At 37.3% G+C, this 26,216-nt stretch overlaps 1 pseudogene; it reads right to left on the bottom strand.

The window, feature by feature from the left end:
• Positions 1-13,977: 13,977 nt before the first annotated feature.
• On the bottom strand, positions 13,978-23,528 carry LOC113080797 (short-chain dehydrogenase/reductase 3-like; annotated as a pseudogene).
• Between the last annotated feature and the right edge of the window lie 2,688 nt (positions 23,529-26,216).

The following is a 26,216-nucleotide window of genomic DNA, read 5'->3' as shown; positions in this document are numbered from 1 at the left end:
ATTATTATTATTATTATTATTATTATTGTTGTTGTTGTTATTATTATTATTATTATTATTATTATTATTATTATTATTATTATTATTTATAGATTTTTAGCCACATACATATTAACGGGGGAAAATATAAAAATCAATATTACATATATAAACATAAAAACAATTAGTTAAAAACTTTAAAACGGTCAAATAATAAATAAACAAACAAATAAATAAATAAAAGTTTCTGCATATAAACCACACTGTGTACGAAGCACGCCAAAATTACGTCATTACGTCGGATCCACAAGTTTTGCTTGTTTTTTCTTTGTCCTTAATTTAATAATACTGCCAGGTCGTGATTCCATTCTTATTTTAAATACTATGCAATTATCACAAAGGTACATTGAATCCCAATGTGTTACAGGTGCACGTGAAGTCAGAACAGTTAACGTTACAGGGTTTAAAGACCAAAACCATTTTAAAACATTCACTTCAGTTGTCCATCACAGTCGTCTTCCAATCTCTGGTTTTACATCAATAGATAAGTTGAATATTAGTTAACAGTTATCAACTAGTGGGATCGCCTTGCTTTGGTGGTTAAGCTGACAGGACCATGGACAGGACAACATTTCTGATTGTTCTACGAATCGTCGATTCAGTTTAGTGTCGGGTGGCAAGAATGCGAAAGTCAGTGTCACCACAAGGTGGCAGCAGTGCACGAGAGACGGATCGTGACCTGCATGAACAGAAGAACTCGACTGTAAGTTAGAAAGCCAGAGATCTGTTTTTTATGAGTCTATTAAGAAAGTTATCCGTGAGCTTTTAGAACTCCTTTTTGTGCATATTCATAAATTTCACTTAGCTCGGCTGATGCAGCACCCTAGTTTACTTTATTTGGAAATCTGTAGTTTATTATTATTATTAATGGGCGACATCCAACGGGAGCAGCTGAAAGAGTGGATGTAAAAAATAATAAAATAAATGCATATCAGTATTATTACTAATGAAGTAAACCAATTACACTTTAATTCCATTATTTATAGGCTATATTTAAAAAAAAAAAAAAAATCATTCTTAAAACCTCTTTTAGGAGCTCTATTTTGGTTACAAGTGGTCAAATATAAGCTGACACATTTTTGGTTGTAGTTACACAAGTAAGCCCCAAACGTTGGCCACACCGTTTTATCATATTGTTCTCAATAGTTCTCATTTTGGAAATGATATAATATAAGAATAATCTCATTGCAATCATATAATGAGATAAGTTAGATCATCTGCTTTTTAAGCATGTGTTACTTAAAATCTGTATGAAAATCAGCGGGCATTCCATGAATTCATTCTTTTAATCATTTTGTCCTCTCTTATCTACTCTATTGAGTCTCTTGCTGTTGTTACACTGAGATGTTTTCCATTACTGTGATGTTTGATAGAAACATCTTATCTGCTTTAAATTAACAACAGCCATAAGGTTCATTTTGTGAAAACACTCTAATTTGCACCTATTATGGGCACTAGACATTTCTAATAGCAGGAAAAGCACATATTGGCTGCCAAGACACAAGCCTTTACCTTGTTAAAATTCCTTGCTTTGGTACTTAATAGAAATCCAATTTTCATAAAGGCCATTTTAAGATGTATTAATTCACTCTACAGTGCTTTTGTCTGGTTTAAAATTTTCCTTACCTATATTCTTCTCTATGAGGGGTTTGGATTTTGAAGTACTCTTGGAGAATGTTCTTCTTCACCATGAAAGTCCATTCTCTGGGACTGTTTCTAACTGGCCTTGCTTTGTGATTGTCCATTTATGAGCTAATTGGAAAAGTCTAGCATTATGCTGGCCATTCACTTGGCACTCTAAATGGCATTCCCAGGTCTCAGCAGGCACTTTTGTCTTTAATTATCACAGCACACACCTTCATCTGAGCAAGATAAATGCAGAATGTGGCTGTGATTTCCCTTACTGCAGCATCCTCCGCTAATGGATTCTCTGTTGTGGATTCATACTGTTGACTTTCAAAATGATTTGCCACAGATTTCTCATATCGATTTAAAAGAGAGTAAAGAAAGCATTCTTTTAAGACACGTGCAGATGATTAAGAGTGCACCAACTGATGCTTAAAGGAATGTCCATTGGTTCAAAATAAGTTAAATAGCATCGACAGCATTTGTAGCATAATATAATTTACTACAGAATATTTTTTCAAGCCTTGTGTCATGAACACAACATAATGGACTTCTGTGTGTATTCAGCATGGATGCATTGATTTTTTTTTTTTTAAATGACAGAAAAAAAAAATTTAACAACATTTTTTTCAGGAATGTAAAAATATTTTACAGTATTACTGTTGTTGCTGTATTTGATTTAAATAATTATTTGAACAATTGCATTAGAATAATTAAAATACTATTTAGAATTAAAATATGAATGAATGTTATGAGACATATGAACTCAAAGCGTTCTTTTAAGCATCCATTTCCTGCTAATTTCTTTCTGAGAAATATTTTATAGTTCTTATTTGAGTAAACCCTCTGATGTCTCTCTTTATGATGAAAAAACCTTTGGAAAATGGTAACTTGAACCACATGTAGAGAATGCTGTAAGAGAAAATTTCCTCTCAGTTTACTCTTGATTTTCCATTGCCCTTCTTTTAAAGAAGTGCAAACTCTTGCTTTCATGCACAGCATTGACTGTTTTTGCTGTGAATAGTGCATATACTGTATGCACACATGCCTGCACTGACAGTAACCAACACTATTGTGTACATGTGTCAATACTGGAGACCTGCAGTCAGGGAAGAGAACCGGTGGTGTCATGGGGGTGTGGTAAACATGTTAGATCTCATCCTCCTGTCAGACGGAGTGGCTGCAAATTGGGTGCCAGTGTTTAGATTGGTGGGGGTTGGAGTGATAGTGGTGGGGTGGAGGGGGCTGTTCTCTATGCAGATTTCCATTGAATGCAACTCCAAGACCAAAGGAAATAGGAAATCCAAAGGAATGATAGTGAGGGAAGGACGGGAGGGTGGAACGGTGCAGTGGCCTGTAGATGAACCCAAAGGGGACTTTGCTTAGCAGGGTCATCTCAAGTTCAGGTCTTTCCCTGGCTGATGGGAGGAACGACGCATGGCAGAAGAGGCTGCATGTGAAGGCCTCGAGACCTTGAAAGTGAGACCCCCAGGGCCCTGTAAAAATCTAATGGCAGAACTTCTGGATAGAGAATGCTGGGAAAGCTACTTAAGAAGCTTTTTAGGCTACGTTTGCATGACAACGATGTAGTCAAAATTGGAAACGTTTTTCTCTTACATTTTTAAAACGCTTCACGTATACACGACAACGTTTTCAAAATGAGTTGTGTTTATACATATCCGTGAAAATGGCCAAAAACGCTGTATTACGTTTGCCAGGCCAGTAGTTGGCGCTGTCACGGGCGCTGTTGTGCTGTTAGTTAATTCAATTTAATTCAAGTTTATTTGTATAGTGCTTTTTACAATAAAAATCATTACAAAACAACTTTACAGAAAGTTACGTTTCTACAATATTTAGTAGTAGCTTGTAAGTGGTGACTGTCAGTTTGTGTGCATATGACAGGATTTTTCAGAAAAAATTATACAAGACATAGTCAGCCAGATGATTAAAATTATTAACAGCAATTATTATATGATGCAATCACACTTGTAGCAATTTGTTAGTTCTGTTTGTTGATTCAGTGTTTGCATCATCTGGGTTCCTCTGAGGGTCAGCATCATCAGTGTTCTGGATACAGACTGGAGCTTGTATATATCCTAGTTACCACGGTTTACCAAAACAGAGAAACAAATAGAGACTTCAGGTACAACAGACAACAAAGTAAAATTAATTAGTTTACCCCGAGATAAAGAATAAGAATGCACATTTGATCAGATGCAACTGCAGTCCCAATTTAAGAGATGGATTATTCGAATGCTTGGCGAAAGAGATGTGTTTTTAATCTAGATTTAAACAGAGAGAGTGTGTCTGAACCCCGAACATTTTAAGGAAGGCTATTCCAGAGTTTGGGAACCAAATGTGAAAAAGCTCTACCTCCTTTAGTGGACTTTGCTATACTAGGAACTACCAAAAGTCCAGCGTTTTGAGACCTTAATGAGCGTGATGATGGATTGTAACCTGGTAGAAGACTAGTTAAGTATGCGGGAGCTAAACCATTTAGGGCCTTATAGGTAAGTAATGATAATTTGTAACTGATACAGAACTTAATAGGTAGCCAGAGACTATTAAATTGGGATAATATGATCATATTTTCTTGACCTGGTAAGGACTCTAGCTGCTGCATTTTGGACTACCTGCTTGTTTAAATAGAAATTTAAATAGACCACATGTGATAGGTGTCAAGACTGGATTGGTACATGTCAGGAACAGCTGACTGTCAGCTGATGCAAGCGTGACTAATGTGGCCTGACTGAACTAACGTGATGCTCAATATTTCTGTCTCATCCGAATTTAATAGGAGAAAATTATTGGTCATCCATTCTTTTACATTTTTAACACACTCTATTAGCTTAGATAATTTAGAAGTTTCATCTGGTCTCGTTGAGATATATAGCTGAGTATCATCAGCATAACAGTGGAAACTAATCCCGTATTTTATAATAATATTACCAAGGGACATAAATAGAATGGCACCTAGGACAGATCCTTGTGGCACTCCATATTTTACTGGTGATAAATGAGATGACTCCCCATTTAAATAAACAAAATGGTAGCGATCAGACAGGTAGGGTCTAAACCATCTTAGAGCCTGCCCTTGAATTCCTGTATAGTTTTGTAATCTGTCTGTGAGTATGTCATGATCTATGGTGTCGAACACAGCACTAAGATCTAGTAAAACTAGCAGTGAGATGCAGCCTTGATCTGACACAAGAAGCAAGTCATTTGTTATTTTAGTAAACAGTTTATGAAGTGATGATAATATGTTGTATATGATGTGTCTCTGCTGTTGATTGTAATATTGGTGAAGTAAATCCACACTTTGCTGAAGAAAGTGTTAGCAAACTCTTGAGCAGCAACAACACCATGTACTCCGCCATTATTTTGTGTAAGTTTGTTCACGCTTGCCTTTAAAATCGTCACATACTGCGCATGTCTACATACCTAGCATGTACTATGCAGGCACATGACTTCACCGTTTTCAAAGATTCCCATTTTTGGTATTTACACGGAAAGGATAATGGTGGCATTTTCAAAAGCTTGCATTTTAAAACCCGTTTTCAGTCCCCAAAACACAGACAAAACACAAAGTTTCCAATTTTTTGGCTGAAAACGTTGTCGTGTAAACAGCCCCTTAGGCTGAAATTTTTTTTTTTTATTTGTTGGTTATTTTAATTGCGCATGTTCATTTCCCCCTTTTTTGCATGATTATATTAGGCATGACATTATATCATGCATTACATGTTAAAAAAGTTACTTACCAAGAACCCCAATGACTTAATAACAAAGAGAAATTTTATATTTAGCAAATCTTTTTATTATTATTATTATTATTATTATTATTATTATTATATATTTGTACATTATATTGTGATGTTTGAAATGAATTCATTAGTGCCATTTAAACTGACTGGGCCTAATCACTTTGTTTTCACAATGAACAGATAACAATTTTAATAAATGCATTTTGAAAATATGATTATTTAAATCAACATTTACAGATGCAATTAGTTTATACTAATCTATTCCATGATTTGTATTAATGCATTTTAGTAATGCATGAATGAATTTCATTTATGGCAGACAAATTGGCATTACATAAAGTTTAATAGTTTATTTGTTGAAACTGTGTAATTTACAAAAAATAATAAATATATAAACTTTGAATTAGGCCTAAATGTTATCTTTAATTTATTTTGATGAAATTGCATGTAATTATTTATTTATCAGTAATGTTAAATTAATTTTAATATTAGTGAATGCCTAGATAGATGAATGACCAACCGTCTCACCTCAAAAGAGAACAAATGAACTGAGCAGCTTCTTATGGCACATCATTAAAGCACCGTCTGTGACATGATATTAAAAGGTTGTCGATTCCAGGTGAGAGTCTGTTTGACCATATGGTGATGGAGACAGATATTGCCCTGGGTTAAGACAGACGAGACAGACAGTCACTGGATGCTTCAGGAGTCAGGGGTGGCCTTACTTCACTGGCACTTTGTACAGACAGTGCCCAACAGGAGTCTTTTGATCGAATAAGTAGACCATACCATTATGTCATGCCTGGAACAGTAATGGAGGGTGTTGGCTGTGAGATAATGAGATGAGGAGTTGGCTTACACAGAGAAGTGAGTTAATATAGTGGCACTGCAAATGAAACTCATGTTTCTGATGTGAGCAGGTGTTTGTTGACAAAGACTGAACCCCGGGGCTTAGTACTGGATGTCTGCAATTAAAGAGAGTGAAAAAGACATTTTATGAGGTGTGGGGGACTTTTCAGACGTGGTTTTCTAGGCACCACCCTAAAGTAGAAGTTGCCATTGTCTTTTTTAACATAATTTTGCAAAAAAGATAAACAAGTTTTTGGGTGAACAGTGAAATTTGATTACAGTATCTGTTATCTTGAGGTCTTCAGTTAGATTAAGACCTTTTTTTTAGGATTATAATATCATTTGTGATGGAATTTTCATATAATTTTTGTTAATTTAATTTGAGTATTTTTTAAATTCATTTTTATTTATTTATTCATTCATTCATTCATTCATTCATTCATTCTTTTGTGGTTTAAGTTAAGTGTTTGTGGAAGACAGATTGTACTGATGTTATAAAGTGTAAACTCACAAGACATCAATAAAGATGTGGATGGTTAGGTTTAGCTGGCTTGCTGTTTTATTTGCTATTAGTGTTAAAGAAGCCAGATGTGTAGTGGCATTGTATTCAATTTATGTGTTGGCTGGTATTACAGGGAGTTCTATCTTCACAGGTTGAGCTGAAAGTGGTCTCACTTCATCTAGATTTTCATTTATGCATATAGGACAGTGAGTTTGTCTTAATTTTGAAACTCAAACTTTAAATTTTCTATTGCCAGCATTGTAATCCCATTCAATACTTTAACCTTTGCAGATTTAAAGCAAGATTTGACCTTAGTGACGTAATACGCACATCAAACTGAAAGCTAACTTTAAAAGATTTTAAACTGTGGTGCCTCTCTTAACTGTTGTAGCCTACTAAAAGTTCAGCTTCTTTCTTGTGACCCATATTCAAATTGCTAGTATCTCACTATTGCCAAGAAAAATAAGACACAAATAAATGGTTCAAATATAACCAAAAAATTAATTAATTTATGGAATTATACACTGAATTTTTATACACTGAGGTTTTATTTATTTTTGCTATCCATTCAAAGCAAGACAAGCCTTTGAAATCTGTTGACAGTATTGTACAATTACATCCTGGGCCAAAAGTGTAATGTGTATGCAAATGTTGCACTTCAGCTGACATCCAAACTTTTGTTGAACTCAGTTTTTCCCAGCAAGTTTGTGTTACCAGCATTTCTGGTATGCAAAACAAATTGTTTTACATGTGTGTCCATATTTAAAAGACTCAACAAAGACAGATTCCCATCTCCTTGACTGTGGGGAACAGAAGGGGGGGACGTGGAACTGAAGAGCAGGGCAGAGGGTAGAGTAAGGGATTATGAAGGGGTAGTGCTGGGGGTTGAACGGACTGGTGTGCATGAACAGGGGACCTCTTGGTGAACTGCATAGTCGCGAGCCGGGTCATTGGGGTGAGGCTGTCAGAGCGTGCCTGAAACCGTAACCCAGGAGTTCATCTAGAGTTCACACACAAAATGTGTAGGATCCATGTCCTCTACTGGCTGCACCAGCACATTCTGTCCTTCAAATACCTCCAGCCCTGTCACCAAACCATTTATAAAACAAAGTTTCAAATTTTTTTTTTTATTGTCAACCTGTATTACTAAATGTAAGAACTGTCAAACTCTTCACTTTTTTCCTGAAAAAAGTTGTCTGATTAAAAATACAGTAAAATTATATAGTGAAATAATACTACAATTTAAAATAACCATTTTCTTTGTTACTACTGCTAATTTGGTGCTCAATAAACAATTTTTGGTAACACGTTAGAATAGGGAATTATTATAATTATATAATTACTATTATTATATATAATAATATATATTATTATATATATATTATATAACATTATTAACTATTAATTATTTTTTTCTCCCCTCAATAAACTCATAATTTGCTGCTTATTAATAGAAAGGTAGTTGTTAAGTTTAGGTATGGGGAGGATTTAGTGATCTAAAGTATGGTCATGCAGAATAAGGCATTAATATGTGCTTTATAAATACTAATCTGGCCAGTACGCTAATAATATGCATGCTAATAAGCAGCTAGTTGTTAGTGAGAGTCTGACTTTAAAATAAAGTGTTACTTGTTTAAATGATGTTAAGAAAGAGCACAGCCGAATGGAGCCTGCAAAGGTCTTCAGACAGAAGGAATGCTGAGATCTGCATTGGCATGAGAAGCTGAAACAGGAAAGGAAACTAAGCTAGGTCCCCCCCGAGAGTGTGTGAGTAGGACCCTATGGGAAAACTGCCTGCTAACCTCCGATTCAAGACTGGCTGGCCCATTGTCAAGCTAAAAGCTTGACCTGAAGTTGAACCCAATTGTCAGCCATGCAATGCACTGTAGAAAAACGGGAGGATGGGACTGAAGAGGTGGAATGTACCAGACCAATGGTACTTGGTCTAACCCCTCACAACAGTTGCTCTCCATGAAATCTGTTAAATTATTGAAACATCACAACCATATTAAATCAAAGTGGGGTGGCTGTCCAGAAAACAACTTGACGTGATTGTCTTTTTTGACAATAACTGCTGGAAGGGTCTATAGGAGCTTGGTGTCCCCATTGAGTGGGATGTGCTCATCTCCTCCCTGTCTCCAGTCCTTGTGGAACTGAGGCTAAGTCTGCAAAAAGCAGCCCCAGCTGTGGTCACCGGCGCCAGCACTGAGTGGAGAAGAAAAGCCCTGAGTCTTCAGAACAATCCAGCCTTTGTGGAACTACTGGAAAAATCAAATGACCGTAAGCCACAGATATAAGCCAGATGTGTGGATTCCAAGGCTTCATTCCAGTGAGCCTCAGCCCAACTACGCTCATCCCAGCCTGGCGGTGGCAGCCAGGGGAAAGGGGTCATGCAGCGGGTATTGCATTGCTTCAGCAAATGACATGCTTGTCTTCATCTTCAGTTCTCATCACTCAAACCATGACAACTCGGAAAGATGGAGGCATGAGCTGCCAAAAGCTGAGGCCCTTGTAGGCCTCTTTTAAGGTCTCTTTCTTAATTTACAGGTCCTTGCTTTGATACACATTTGAACACTTTCCAAAAGTCATTTCCTTCTATCATTTTAAGTGCAGTAAATTCAGAAATATTGCACTCGTTAAAGGAGCCAGATGCTCCACCCCGACATGTGTAGATTTATATTTGATTCCGATAAAAAGCAACAGCCAAAAGATTACAGCAGTGTTAGGAAACCATTGTGCTGTCAGTTGAATTAAGGGGAGTTTCAAAATACACTCAATCATCGTGCGATTTACTTCATTTAGTTTCTTTTGGACTGTTGTTCAAACATCATTTTGGCTTAATAGGTCAACATCTGATGGAGTTTCTGTTTTTAAAAAAGTCCAAACAAGTTCAATATCCTTTAATGCATGACATCATGACTTAAGATCTCAAAGGCTCCATTCTGTAACATTATTATCTTTAAACCAATTAAATGAACACTTTGTAGCTTCAGTGACAATAAAATACTATCTAAGCGGTGATTGGGCAAATTCTGGTTGTTGGAGTCTATTTGTCACTTCCCTATTTAATTATCTGACAGGATGAGAAGCCCTACAGTACCATCATTTCTGATTATCATCTGTGCAGCTCTGCCAGTAAAACCAGGATGTACCATGGTGTATGGTCACAAAGCATTACGTTTATGCATTTGACAATGCTTTGACCCAAAGTGACTTAAAATACATTAAATGATATTTTATCAGTCACCGCATTCCCTGAGAATTGAATCCATTGCAAACTGTTGATTGAGAATTGTAGCCGCAAATTGATCTAAATGTTGTCCCCTCAAAATCCCTTATTGTCACCTTCTCACTTTTTAGCATCTGTTTAGGTTTTTAAGACATAAGATGAGCTCATCCTAACCCTTCATTTCTTTTTTATAAGTTCGTTTATTCATGGGTTTGTTTAAAGAGATAGTTATTTTCTTCTTTTGTATTATGCAGAAATAAGAAAGGTTTGGAACAACATGAAAGTGAGTAATTGATGACAAAATTTTATTTTTGGGGGAACTATACTAGAACTGTGTCTACCATACATACTGTCTGGTGTTGTTTTATATTTTGTCTGTCTCTTACAGTTCCATGCATTCCAAATCTTTTATTTTATTTTTTTACTGCTGAACACTTTCATAATGAATGGTAACTTATGGTGTATTCAGAACATCTCTGTCGTAACATCAGCTGCCACACTTCCTTGCATGTCAAGACAATTATCTCAAAACAATTGTTAGCGAAGGAGTTTTCCCCAAAGAACAAATGTTGTCTGATCTGACAGATTTATTGATCTAGAGAGTGCAACTGTGAGTGAGAACTCTGTCACTTTTTTGATTTAGTTCCCACATGGGTGACATCAAACAGGCCCATAAATCCATTGTGGGCAAACACAATGCAACAGGTCACAGAAAGGTAACTCTCTTTGTATCCCCTGGAAGACCTCTGACTCTGGGTTTATGAATGGCCAAAGGCATTCAAACACATCTGGTCTCTCACTTAGTCATGACTCAATCTGCGTGTTTAAAGTGTGCATAAGCTCTTTAAACTGTTTCCCCCATTAGCTTGGGGTGCTATGAAGAGCTTGTATCCTTTCATGACCCACTAATGGTCCTAGCTTGATTAACTCCGGACTCAGGCAGTAAGGGAGATGTTTTTTTTTTTTTCTTTTCTTTTCTGTTGCAATGCCTGAGAACAGAGGACAGTTGCATAACTGACAAGGAAGTGGCCTGGGCCGTAAATAATGTGCACAAAATGATCCATCTGCGAATAGCACTTTTAGTGGAGGCCCTAATTTGCAGCCTGGTGGCCCTCAGAAAAACCCTGGAATACAATGCCAAATCCTAAACTGTATTTAACCCATGCACCCCACTCCCTCTGTCTTTTTGCATTTTCTTCTGAATTTCATTCTGTTTCCAAGCATGTAGGATGTCTATTTCTTCATATCACCCAGCCAAACTCATGGGTGTGATAACCGAGGCTCTATTGCACCATAATGCATGCTTTTTACCCCAAAATAAAAATTATTTACTTACCGTCATATTCCTTCCAAATCTGAATGCATTGCTTTCTTTTGTGAAACACAAAATGAGACTAAACAAAAAATGTCTTCTTGAACAAAGAGTAGATTTTGACAAACATAATTTCCTTCAACTGTCCCTTTACAATAGAACAATAGGGTTTGGTGAATTCAGTTGTATATTGGGTTGCTTTATATCGTAACACAAGTTTGTAAATAAAAACTTCATATCTGCCTTGGCATAAGGACTTCAGTGCCTTGCAGAGAACTTGCTGTTAACACACTCACTATGCATGACCTTTAACCTCATACCTCAGTTGCCCATATTTCTGATTAGACAGGGCAAATGAGGCATGGAGTTCAAGCCCCTTACTGGGGGTCAGCAAAGTCTCATTTTGTCAGATCAGCTGCTGAATGATGGATGAACAGCGTGCCGAACTAGCAACAGTGCTAATCAGGAGTATAGCAACAATACAGGATCTTGCCCAAATTCATTTACAGTGAATCCAATTTCAGGCATCAAGAAAGTCCTAAAGCGAGTTTATAGGATTAACCATTTTTACTTTTTAAAACATTTAAAACTGTTTGAAAGAAGGGGAAACAAATCTATAAAACCTGTTGAGTTTCATGTATTTGCCTTGATTTATGTTGTTTGCTCTTACTCACTCAACCATGACATTGCCCTTTTAGAGTGCATTTTTTAGGATTTCTGTGGCTTTTTGAATTCCTCATAAGCCTTCTTGATCCGTGAGCCAGGAAATATGGATTGAGAGAAAAACTGGGATTACATACTAATATGGAAAACAGATTCGGCAGAATAAAGTCCTGGCGTCGTGCACAACCACAGTCCTGCAACATTACAATTCCCTCTCGTGATTCCACAGGAGACAACATGATATGCTCTGAATTGAATTATCAGTATTCTTTCTTACTCTCACTGTGATGGTTTATGAAGCTTCTCTGAAGGAGATACACATATGAGGAGTAATTAATAAGCAATGTGTTTTATGAAGAATGTCTCTGTGTTTGGGAATAATAAATCCTACTGCGGGTTGGGGAAAAGTTATAATTTTTTGTTGTTTTGTTTTTCTGTTCCACATACATCTTTTTCATGCTCAAGGGTCTCTGATCGAAGTCTGTTCACTGAGGATGGATTGCAAACAGGGTTTAGCAATGGAGTATGAATGCAGTCATAACTGTATGAGAGGTCTAAGATTTATGTTGTGATCTGATTTATGTCATATTTGACTAGCCCTGGTCTAACCCTTCCCGCTGGGGTCTGAACCCTTCTTTTCTTTTGCATATGTAGAGCTCCCCAATTTCATGACCCTCGGACGACTTCACATTCTTCTTGCAGTAATTTAAACGGCCCACTCAGGGGCAATGAAAAACCAGTCCCCACAAGAGGCTCCTATTTCTCCTTAACAGAGCATGTTCTCATCTATTTCCTACTCAAACTCAGGATGTGTGGCATGGCTGTAATTGTTGAGGAAGGTGCTTGTGGTTTACTGTGATTCATATGAATGCTTATGTGGTTTATCTGGCATCCAGAGGTCAGACAAATCCCACATTTTTATTTATATTTCATTGCTAGGACATGCACAGAAAATCGAACTTTAAAAAATTGCACTTCAGATGTGGATGAATGCTATTTTGTTAAAATTAAACTTTATATTTCCACAGTACTTAACATGTTGAGAGGATTCTTTGTCAGCTTAAAATTGAGCAATTTTATTTGCTTTTGTCATTTTTTTTTATGTTTCTGCTGAACATTTCTAATTTATTTTTATATACGTTATAGTTCTATTAGAACTTGACTTTTATTTCAGTTAACAAAAATGACTTTTAATAGTTTTAAAAACACTGATCAGTCAAATAAAATGTAATTTAATAATTTAAATGTAATTAATCTAATTAATAAATACAATTAACCTAAACGGTTAAATGCAAATATGTTAATAAATACATTTAAATAAATAATCAAATAGACATTACATGGGGGTCACAGTTAGAGTGCACTTGTTTTGAATTAGTGTTAAATTGGTAGCCCTTTTTGAGAGCTTTAATGTTACTTATGGTTAAAAAAATTTTATTAATGCTGATGTTTTTAAATCAACCGACTTTAGTAAATAGCCTCTCAAATCACTTCAAGAGAGCAGTATTGTACTTTCTGTGGTTAAATATTTCCAGCTTGCCATAAAGCAAATCCCAATAAAGCCCTGCAATTTTCCCTGGTCTTTCTGTAACTTTGTTCTCAGAAACTAGTTACAAACGAGCCACCCCTTCAACACAAGTTTTTTAAAAAAATGGTTTGTGGTAACTTGACCCTGCTTTGAAAATAAACCAAGCTCACATCTTAGTTCAATAAAGACCATACCAAGAAAAATGACAAAACAGATCTGACTTATTCCATTTCTTTCCACCAGCAGCAGGTGAAGGTTTCTGACAGACAGTCTACGTGCTAGAGCAGAAGGTCAAGCCTGTTGTGCTGGTGAATATGAAGTGAGACATTTACTGCTGTCGACCACGTGGGACAACGCTGACTTTCCAACTGTAAGATGCCCTGGGCTAGTCTGGCTTTAAAACATCCTAACAGAAGGCTTTTCTCTTTAAAACTGGATTTTTATTCAGATGCTGAATTTGCAGTGACAGTAGTTAAAAAGGTGATTGTTAAAAAACACTTAAGTACACATATAATACAGCGGTCGATTGAGGCTTTTTTGTCCATTCTGTGTTTGTCCCACACTGCAACACAGGGGTCACTGGTGACCTGCAAATAGTCCTAGAAATAAGGCACCATGTCCTCGGGTACCTTTTTCTTTTAACTCACTGCTTCATGAATACTCCAAAAAAACTCCATAGCTGCTGTTTGACTGTGAAACTTTAAAAAATATATGTAACATTTGGAGCTCCAATGTCATTTCTAGACCCCTCATGTCCGTCCTTTGAAAGTATTCATGCAGGTGTAGCTTCCTGAGAACTTGTGGATTTCTTCAAGAGCACTCTGTGGTAGCATACTGTTTTGAGAGTAAAACAAACCAATACATGTAATCAGAGAGGGTTTTCAAAACACAAGCTGAAATAATTTGATTTCTAATAAACCTGTATTCATAAATTGTAACATACTGTACCTTTTAAGGATAACGAGTGCATGCATGGTCCAGGGTAAGTAAACAAAGGCTGTATTGGTCCTCACAGCATCCACTGTTTTTTGGGCTACCACTTCTGGCTTTAGAGGAGGGAAGAGTTGGGGGAACCTACAGAGAAAAAAACGCAGTTAAATACACTTGTTTTAATTGATTGTCACTTACAAATATGTGACCCTGGACCACAAAACCAGTTTTGAATAATTAATTTGTGCTGTACTCATCAGCTCACCTGACTCTCATGCCCTGAAACATTTCAGTGTTGGTGTGGAACGGGAGGACGGTGGTACAGCCCACCCCTGGACAGTCCAGCAACCCCAGAGTGAGGCTCTCCATGAAGGCTAGTGATGATGCTTTAGAAGTGCAGTAGTCTATAGCACCAGGGATGGGCGACAGAGACAGGATGGAGTTGATGCACACAACGTGGCCATTTTGCAGTTCCAGCATACGAGGCAAGAAGGCTTTTGTGGTCTGTGGATGAAAGGATTATTAAAAATAAAATGTTATATTTAGAATAATGTAACTTTAATAGTTTGTTTTATTAAACTATTGAATCAGACAAACCCATCCTAACTGATCCCTTCCCACTTATTTTATGCACTTACCCAAAACTGTCCCATTGTGTTGATGTGCTGTGACTTCAGAAGAGCATCATCATCACTGTCGAGCAAACTTTTTCCATGTACCACTGCAGCATTATTCACAAGAATGGTAACATCCCCCACCTAAAAAAAAAAAAAAAGTCCCACAGTGAGAAATTCTTTCCTGAAATACCCTTTTATTCTCTTTCATGGCTAGTTAGCGCCATTATACTGCTGGGCCTTATCAAACCCAGACATTTCAAGTGAGGTGTAATCTCCATCCAGGCTATGGGGGTGAAAAGCAACAGAGCTGAGCCAAAGCCACCAGCACTGGGGTTATTATAAGAGCCAACAGGTTTAAACTAATCTTAATTAAGGAACTCCTCAGGATATGATATTATGGGCCATACCTTTTCTCTGACAACCTTGGCTTGCTTGTAAACTTCTTCTCTGTTGGCCACATCGCAAACAAAGTAATGGCACTCTGTCCCCATAAGAGCGATCTCCTCGCACGCCTCCTTCAGACATTTTTCCGTCCGGCCCCACAAGATTAGCTGTTAGGAGGAAAAGAGCAGAAAACTGACAAGAAATATAAAGGTTTACAAAGCATGATGTGATCTGTCATATTGGCCATAAATCATATTTCTGAAAGCAAAACCATAATACGTCACTGCTCAATAGCGCAGATAAGTACTTAGTCATCAATTCAAGTCTCGAAGTAGATTTAATTCGCTTGAAAGTATTTCATGTTGTCAGTTGTTGTGCTTTAACAATGTCTTGCCTAATTTATCATGACTTGAGTTCTTCAATGTGGGTGTTTACTAGTAAACACAAGAGGCCAATATGTGGCCTATAATTCATGCCAAAACTTTTGACACAGAAAGCATGAGTCAGACGATAATCTGTTATTGTATTTCAGTAAGTCCTTTTGAAATGAAAAACACATTTACTTGGAACTCCATATGAGGACTAGGAGAAATATGGTTTTCCACCATAGTATTTCAATGTAATTCCAAGAAAGAAAGAAAGAAAGAAAGAAAGAAAGAAAGAAAGAAAGAAAGAAAGAAAGAAAGAAAGAAAGAAAGAAAGGAAAACTATACATTTTCAATTAAATTATGCCACACGCCACAAGGGTCATACCACAAGTTGTACAAAAAAAGCTTTGTATGGAGCTTTGTATCATGAAGCACAGTAGATGGGTATAAACAGAAGAGTCCCTTTCATTGCAGGAACAATGGGGCTGTTTTTCACGAGCCACTATTAGTTTGGAGAAGGATTAACAGAGTTGCCTACGTGAATGGATTTGCTGGGACAGGGAACATGGGGGGCAGTGATTGGTCAATTAGATTTGCCAGTCTGAGAGGTCAAGGAAAGGTAATGAAATCAGTGATGCTGCCTCATCATCTCTCACAGAGAATTCTCACTGAGATTACACAGCCTGCTGGGCATACGGACCCAGCCATTTTCTGCTTCAACAAACTCATTATTGTGTGTGTGTGTGTGTGTGTGTGTGTGTGCTCTTGTTTTTGTGACATATCAGGACACAACTCTGTATAATGACATAGGTATGACACTGGTATTACAAGGAGAGGGTGACTTATGAGCAGAGGTGGGTAGAGTACCCAAAAACTTTACTCAAGTAAAACTAAAAGTAATTCTAGAAATATTTACTCAAGTAAAAGTAAAAGTACTAGTCTTGAATAGTTACTTGAGTAAGAGTAAAAGAGTATCGGATAAAAAATCTACTCAAGTAGTTAGTTACTAGTTACTTTGGGTCATATATACGGAGCCTATTTTTATTTAGATATATAGACTAAATGTATGTAATGTATGTGTGCGTGTATAAATTTATATATTTCATCAGCCTTTACTCCAATTTATCATAAAACCCTGTCTGTTTACTTAAGTAACAGATATAGGTTTCATGCCATAACATGTTTTTAATACGACTTACTTTATATTAAATGTGAGTTTAATATTGAAAGTTAATGTGATATAAATTTTGCTACTAATCTTTCATTGTTCAGAAAGAGAGCAAATAACATTTACATTATTAAAGATCATTTTCACACAGTCAGTCTAGATTTCAATCACTCTCAGAAACTCCCATTAAAATCACTGAAACTGTTAACACTGTGAAATCAATATCTTAATTATAGATTCGTACACACATCTGCACTTTGTTATTTCTGACGAGAGCATTCGCCAGAAAGAGGTATTCAGTCAGTGAGCGAGTGAAGGAAGCACCGGCATTTTAGTGATGACTCATCTGAGCGCCTCTGATTGGCCATTGCATTCAAAAGAATCGTGTGTGATTGGTTATAATGCGCAAGTCTGTAAAAACGCATCTATCTCTGGCTCAGCGCCAGCTATCGATCACAGATCTGAATTTAACAGCTGATGATATGACTCGCTGAACGTACTCGCACCGGTGTGATTGTATTAAAATTAATAAAATCTTAATCGGCTATTTTTTTTTTTGTCTTTTGGAAGCTGCATTCAACTGACTCCCCTCTGTTATAAGCCACACACGTAAAACAAACTACCATCACAGTGGTATTGTGTCCTGTAATCGAATGTAGCCCAAGTTATTACCTGTTAAACAGTAAACAGCACACACGGTGTTCATCAAATAAGGATCTCCATCACAAGCAAATACTAGCCTGCAGATTTGCTTTCAATTCAGTGCAGATCCATATCCATGTTTTCAATGCTGCTGATGATCTTAAACGTTACAACTGTGAACCGCTTAAGACGCTCAGCGAGTGGTGCAGGGAACTGAACGACTCATTCAAACTGATTCATGAACCAATTCACTCGTTTGCCTATTGGTTTGATCAAGCCTTTGAACAGAGTTGACTCAAAAGAATGAATCATTAGCGAATGGGCATCGCTCATTGCCCAGAGAAAAGTAGATGGCGCGTTTGGAATAAACTGAAGCATTTATAACATTTATTGCATTAAGATAAAGTAACGAGAGGAGCGTTGCCTACAGTAACGAAGTAAAAGTACAGATTTTTCCCAAAAAATTTACTCAAGTAAGAGTATAAAGTACCCATCTTTAAATATACTCCGAAAAGTATTAGTTACCCCTAAACATTACTCAAGTAAATGTAACGAAGTAAATGTAACTCGTTACTACCCACCTCTGCTTATGAGGACATAACCCATGTCCCCATTTTTCAAAACGCTTATAAATTATACAGAATGAGTTTTTTTGAGAAAGTAAAAATGCACAGTTTCCTGTGAGGGTTAGGGTTAAGTGTAGGGTTGGTGTAGGGCCATAGAATATACAATTTGTACAGTATAAAAACCATTATGCCTATGGGATGTCCCCACTTTTCACAAAAACAAACGTGCGTGTGTGTGTGTGTTTGTGTGTGTGTGTGTGTGTGTGTGTGTATTTGTATGTGTATGTGCATGCATATAAGTTAACTATCCTTTTGGGACAAATTTGCCTATTAGCTAAGATGACGAAACCTTCCCCATTTAAAATAATAATAATAATAATAATTCTGTTTATACATAGCTAATTTGATTTAATATTAGTTTTTTTTTATTAAGTTTTAAGCTTTTCCAATTAATTTGTATAATTTATTTTGTTTCAGCTTTATTTATTGAAAAACAAAAATAAAAAATAAACACAGTAATTACAATTAAGTTAATAAAAAAACAATTTGTGGTGTGTATGTGTGTGAATAAGTGTGAATATAACAAACTAATATTGTGATATTTTATAATGATGACCCTTAAAAGGGACTTAGCCTTGCCTTCCATTAAAGGGGGGGTGAAATGCTCGTTTTCACTCAATATCCTGTTAATCTTGAGTACCTATAGAGTAGTACTGCAACCTTCATAACTCCAAAAAGTCTTTAGTTTTATTATATTCATAAGAGAAAGATAGTCTGTACCGATTTTTCCCTGAAAAACATGACCGGCTGGAGGCGTGACGTGTGGGCGGAGCTAAAGAATCACGAGCACCTGTAGGCTTTTGCGTTCAGAGCATGTGGAAACTGTGACATTATCGTGAGGGAAAAACCATCATCCAAAACAAACCATAGCTTACAGTCAGATTCAGCTGTTTATTTATGAAAACTGAACGAGAGCAGCAGCAGCAACGACTCGCTCCTAGCGGGGCTCGAACCCGGGTCTCCGGCATGGAAGGGGACACACTAACAAGGAGGCAGAGATATTTTAAGCAGTTTTACTCACCGCCTGCGGTTCCAACACACGATCGTGACCCTTTTTCGTTGGGATTGCATCATCCTTAAGAAATAAACGATACGTCCGTCGTCAAACTAGGCCTTGTTTTCTTCGAAATGCAGGGAACAAACAAAAACACTTGCACAACTCCGTTGATGCTCTGTAAAAATAAACTCCTTCCACTGGTCCCTTAATGCTGTTTTTTTTTTGGTAATCTGTGCATGGTTGTCTTGCCCTGGCAACCAAAACACACTTCTTTTGTGACTTTTCGCGACGCTCTCGCTCTGATCAGTGAATCCCTCTGATCAGTGAAATGTCTGTGCTGCTCAGCCTCGCTGTATGGGAGCGCGCGCTCTTTCGGCAAAAGTGCCCTCAGGACCCATATAAGGAAATTCCACTCCATCTAACGTCACACAGAGCCATACTCGAAAAAAACTTTCCGAAACTTGTGACAAACCGGAAGTAGTATTTTGGGAACAAAAATACTCCTTCAAACGTACAACTTAATTTTTGAAACTTTGTCCATGTTTAGCATGGGAATCCAACTCTTTAACAGTAAAAAACTCAGTATGAATGAAATAGCATTTCACCCCCCCCTTTAATATTAAATTATATTGGAACCAAAATGATATTGTCAGCTAAAACAAGAGTCTTTCACAAAGCTTTGCTTTTAATGGCAAAGACTGAATGCAAATACTGAAGTGCACAGTAACCTTATTCATGCTGCTGGCTGGTTGTCACTGAAAAATGGCATACATTTATTTGCCACGGTTGCTTGTAATTGGTCCAGTTACATTTTTCTCTTTTCGAGAAAGGGTTTGTGGAAATTTCCAACCTCTGAGCATGCAGTGTGTTCATTTTGTTAAGCATGTATTTCAGCCGACTCCTACATGGAAAAATGGAGCTGTTACGAGGGTCAATCTGAAATGTCAAGACACATTAGCCTACTCACCAAAAACGTAAGACCATTTCACTCTGTTTTTCTAACCAAATATAATCTAACCAGATAACAGTTTAATGTTAGCCATCGTAATTATCCTGAAGTAATATCTGTGGTCCCTATCAGTGATATTTGCTGATAAATTAGGCCAAAGATCCGCAGGTGGTTTCAACTCTTTGGCCTAATGGGTGTTTATTTGATAAACTTGCCTGTGTGTTTTTGTATGGGTCTGCTTTACATGCACGGCCTTTGAGCTGATTACTGGGAAGGTCTTGATTAATCTTATAATAGGATTTCACAACAATCTTGATATTTCTTTCAGAGAACAAGAGCTCAGAAGGTGGTCTCCCATACAATCCCACTATGAGCTTCTTCTGCACACATCACATTAGCAAGTCTTATCACTCAGGTCCTTAGATTTCAATGGCTGAGTGCACCGCATAAGCATATAATATGCAAAAATAAGGAGCAAACAAACTGTGCTTAATCCAATCCTGTGAGGACACACATTGTGTTTCCTTAAAGATAAACACAAATGATGAGTGTTTGAAGACCTTGCGTAGGATCATTTAAACTGGTGTTTAGGTGAAATGCATGATTACATCGGTAAGACAATGGATGGTACACTGGTTCAAAGGTTACCATTTGGTTTCCCCAAGGAATATTTCAGAGAAAAGTTCGATTTTTTTCTTAGTGTGACAAATATTTAAAAAATCTGAAGAACTCTACTTTCCACTATAAATAACTTTTTTTTTTTGTGCAATGGAAAGGTTCAATGAACATTAAAGGTTTTTGGCTTCATGGATCTATAGAGGCCAATAAAGAACCTTTATTTATAAGAGCTCCAGAATGGTTCTTCGAATCATCGGTTAGGGTTTGGCTAGTGGGCAATGACAGAATTCTTCGCAAAATATTTCCAGTGTTGAATTACCATGCAATGAAGACTTGCTGACCTCTTGGACGTCATAATAAATGGCTGCTTTCTGGAAAATTACAACCCCCACCTAGTGGTCAAGTTAAATCGTAGCCTGTGCATTTATGATTCATGCCTTTTTAGCATTCCTTAAGAATGGGCAGGTGTCTCTTTCAAAGCCTTCACACATTGGCAATGGATAACAACAGGGTGTTGAAAGGCACAGTGGCTTTCATTTAACGTACTGCTGCAAAGCTGCTGCTTTCAAAGACCTTTGCCCTGGGACCATTTAAAGGGGGAGTTGTGTCTGTGAGCTTTAATGGTTTTAAGGTCTCTGTTTACTGTGTGAGATTTGCGTTGCAACTTTTATGATGGGTTTTTATTTGGCCCAATACACACAATGTGGGAAATGTGTAAATCAGTAAATCAAAGTAAAGCCCTGGGTGTAACGCTGCCAAGCATGGGGGCCCCTGTCACTGTGGACATAGAAGTTATTAAGCTGTGTTTATTACAGTTGGGCCACTGGGTCTATTTATAATGCAATGTCTTGGGTGGGTGAGGCAGCTGACACATTTCTTCCCAGTTCTTGACTTTCAGCACGCAGTCTTGTTTCATTAGTGCTTTCACTGTGCTTTGCAAATAACTGCAGAGACAAATATTATGCTTCTGCCAATGTGAGTGATTTAGCCTTATTAAGCCATTAAATACTCCAGATAGAGCTTGTACTAAAGTACAAATTCATAGGAAAAGTAAGATGGCAAATCATCCCAGCACTTTGCCAAGGTCAAAGATACTGGTACTGTGAACTTCTGGGCCACTGGCCTTTCTAGAGGGTTTTCTACCCAGACTGGTGTAATAATCTGAATATGGGAGTTGTCGAGGTTAGAAAGAAGGATATTTTTCTGGAAAATAGCTGTTTGTTAGTTGGCCCAAATTGTATTACAAGTTGAACCAGACATTGGGTTCCAGCTCTACATTTTGACTTGTCTGTTGACCGTAGACTGGGTTAGATCATGACCTATGCACTGCTAAGACAATGGGTTCATGACCAGGGCATGTAATGTCCCTAGTGAGAGGTGTAGACCATACAGACTGACACTTTGCAGAACAAAACAAATGCATCCATTACAAGGCTAATGATTTGTGTAATGTGGATTAGCTTACAAAAATTGGCATGATAACCACAGTTTGCACATACATAGTAACTAGATATACTTTTCACAGTACAGCTATACTGTTCAAATGTTTTAATCAAATTGATATTATTAAGAATAATTAAATTCAAAGTGGTTAAGGAGGTGCAGTGAACTTTTTAACCATTTAGACCTAAATTTGTACTTTATTACCCTGTATTATAATTACAGCAAGATTCAGAAAGCTTCTCATGGTGAAAGTATTATATTTTGCATTGTATTTTGGTGCACACTTGTAAAAAAGAAGGAAAAAAGTAAAACTGACATGGATTATAAATATAGATTTCTTTATAGTAACGTTGCATCATTGTATATAGCTAAATTATTGTTATATTAAAAGCAGTTATTTCGATACTATTGTTTTTATATGCCAAATAGCGCTATGTATGGTGTTATGAAACTTTGAACCATTTGACTGATAGTTTTGATGTAGCCTATCACTTATAGTTAGCAATTAGAAAAAAGACGGAGGGAGACCACCTGGTATTCAAACTATGGGGCTATACGAACACTACACACACACAAAAAAAAGTTAAATTGAAATATTACGCAGTATGACCAAGCCATAGCTTTAACCAAGATTAATGATATATTATGTTTACCTTTTTAGCTCCACGTACGGCGAACTCTTTAGCCAGGTGACGGCCGATGCCCCGTCCGCCACCCGTAATAAGCACCCACATCTCCGGTCAGATCTCTCCGCCTGCTCGGTAAGAACCAGCACACGGTCGCCTTCACAATGTAGTAGAGGATCTGAATAGGTAAGACCACCACGCAACCCAGCGCCTTCAGGTCCATTTCACTTCGGCTCAGTGTCAGCTTATCTCGCCTGTAACAGTTACTGAACCAATTGAATCCTTGCTCGGAGCGATCACCTTCACTCCTATTTTATAGGAGTGGATAAGGCAATTCGCCTTATTTTGCAAAGTTGACGGAGACTACACAGGGTGTTATGCATCTATCTACCACAATCCAACGCAGTTTACGTGCGCCCCGGCGGAATATCTGTCATTTTGCGCACCTTTATTCCACACAAACTCTATATCCACGGAGCTCTTGCTGGGACAAGTGTTCGCTGTTGCTTTGGACTGGAGACGGAGTCCTGTCGCTACTGACAGGGGCCAGAATCCAACTATGACGATATCTCGAGTCTGATAAGGGTTTTAAAGAGACCATTTATCTCGATTGACAGCTGGAGGACTGATAGAAGTACTGCTTTATCAAACGTTGGCATGAGGGTTACTTTATGACGGCTAAGTCCCCTCCCCCAGAAGTGGTGCCACAGGCAATTTCGTTGCCTTTCAACCTGTGCTTAACTAGCAGTCGGGATTTATATTTATTCAAGTGATTAAAATCTTTCGAATCGGATGAATAAAACGATTCGTTCAGCACACATTTATGCTGGTTTCGAATGACGCATCACACACACACACACACACACACACACACACACACACACACACACACACACACACACACACACAACGCCGAAAAGGAAATGTCATGTTATCATTTATTAATAAATTTGCTTATGTATATCTGCCCTTTTCCACAAATGATAAGGCAGTCTTATTGCATTTTCCTATATTTTGCCAAGCATGACTTTAAATAAATGAGTTTATGGAGGCTGGTTTTTAATAATGGACTTACGTAATTTGAATTGTGTATGCTTAGTCAATTTGACACATTCAGATTCTTATTTTCATTTACTCCTCTTGTTGTGAATTAATGATGAAACAGCATGTTCATTAGGTTCGCAGATCCTCGTAAATAAAGAGAATTCAGTTAAGTTCGTTTATGTTCAAGAGTGTCTTTTGCCTTGGCCATACTAAGACAACAAACCTTTATGTGTTCTGTACGATCAATTCATACATAGATTTGTTCACAGACGAAACACCAAGCTCTGATGCTGCCAACTAAACAAAAGGGTCATTTGATGCGATTTCAAGGTTTCCTTTCTCTTTGGAGTGTTACAAGCTGTTCATGAATAGACATGATCCCTAAAGTTGCAAAGACTTAAGTCTCAAACTCAAACAGACTTGTCCACGTCCCCCTAAAACGCTTATTTAAACACGCCCCCACATGTCTACGTCACTGGGTGCTTCTCAAACAGAAGGCTAAATCCAACCGAGGCTAGTTCAGTCCTTAAGAGTCTTGTAGGCTAGAGTCCTTCTCAGTATTAAATGCTAGAATGAGACAGTGTAGTAAGTGCACGTGGCTACATATGTTCCAGCCCTCACCATCACGGCACAAAAAAATAAAATAATAATACTTATTTTTTGAAAAATACTTTATATTACTGTGTGTTCTATTAATGCAATCACAGTCGTCTACAGTCTCCATGTAGCTTAAATTATTCAGGCGGTAAGGAAGTCGACCGGAAGTTGAAGTCGGCCGGGTGCCACCATCTTGTAGCAGAACTTCACTTGCGTTAGCGTCCCATTGACCTCCCATTCATTTTGGCGAATAACTTTACATATGAGGTGTTTAAAGACTCCATTTATCAATTATTTATTTCTAAATATATACACGATGAACAATACATTAACATTTGATTTATTGAATAAATATAATTACATAATTTACCTTTGTAAAGAAATCTCATTGCTCTCTGCTGTCTTTACCAACAACATCTTTACCTGTGTCGGCCACCGTAGCTTCTCTAAAGGGTGGGATGAGCGGGGGACTGAGTCATTGGATGCAATTCGCAACCTCACCGCAAGATGTCGCTAAAATCTACACACTGCACCTTTAAAGGGTTAGTTCACACGAATAGCTAAATTATGTCATTAATAACTTACCCTCATGTTGTTCCAAACCCGTAAGACCTCCGTTTATCTTCAGAACCCAGTTTAAGATATTTTAGATTTAGTCCGAGAGCTCTCAGTCCCTCCATTGAAGCTGTGTGTACGGTATACTGTCCATGTCCAGAAAGGCAAGAAAAACATCAAAGTAGTCCATGTGACATCAGAGGGTCCGTTAGATTTTTTTGAAGCATCGAAAATACATTTTGGTCCAAAAATAGCAAAAACTACGACTTTATTGTCTTCTCTTCCGTGTCTGTTGTGAGAGAGAGTTAAAAAAAAAGCAGTTTGTGATATCCCGTTCGCGAATGAATCATTCGATGTAACCGGATCTTTTTGAACCAGTTCACCAAATCGAACTGAATCATTTTAAACGGTTTGCGTCTCCAGTACACATTAATCCACAAATGACTTAAGCTGTTAACTTTTTTAATGTGGCTGACACTCCGTCTGAGTTAAAATAAACCAATATCCCGGAGTAATTCATGCACTCAAACAGTACACTGACTGAACTGCTGTGAAGAGAGAACTGAAGATGAACACAGAGCCGAGCCAGATAACGAACAATAGACTGACTCGTTCACGAGAGACTGAGAGCTCTCGGACTAAATCTAAAATATCTTAAACTGTGTTCCAAAGATAAACGGAGGTCTTACGGGTTTGGAACAACATGAGGGTAAGTTATTAATGACATAATTTTGCTATTTGGGTGAACTAACCTTTTAAGTACATAATTTACACCAAAACAAAAGATAACATCCATCCTTTCATGTCCGAAAACATTATTTTTTGTCTTAGTATATTAAATAATAAGTATAGTATAGTATAATAAATACAAATACTAAATACTATAATAAATTCAGACAATCTCAGTACTGACTCATTATTCATCAGTTTATTTTCATGAAATGGAATGGGTACAAATGATTGTGGGCAGGGGCGTAGCCATCTTTTCAGAAGTAAGGGAGACAAAAATTACACATTATTTTAAATGTAATGTATTCCTGTGATCAAAGGTGAATTTTCAGCATCATCCCTCCAGTCTTCAGTGTCACATTAATCAGAAATCATACTTAATATGCTGATTTGCTGATTATCAATATATTAAAC

Source organism: Carassius auratus, unplaced genomic scaffold (genome assembly GCF_003368295.1).
Source record: "Carassius auratus strain Wakin unplaced genomic scaffold, ASM336829v1 scaf_tig00032050, whole genome shotgun sequence".
Taxonomy (NCBI): Eukaryota; Metazoa; Chordata; class Actinopteri; order Cypriniformes; family Cyprinidae; genus Carassius; species Carassius auratus.
This window is presented reverse-complemented; position numbering and strand designations above follow the sequence as displayed.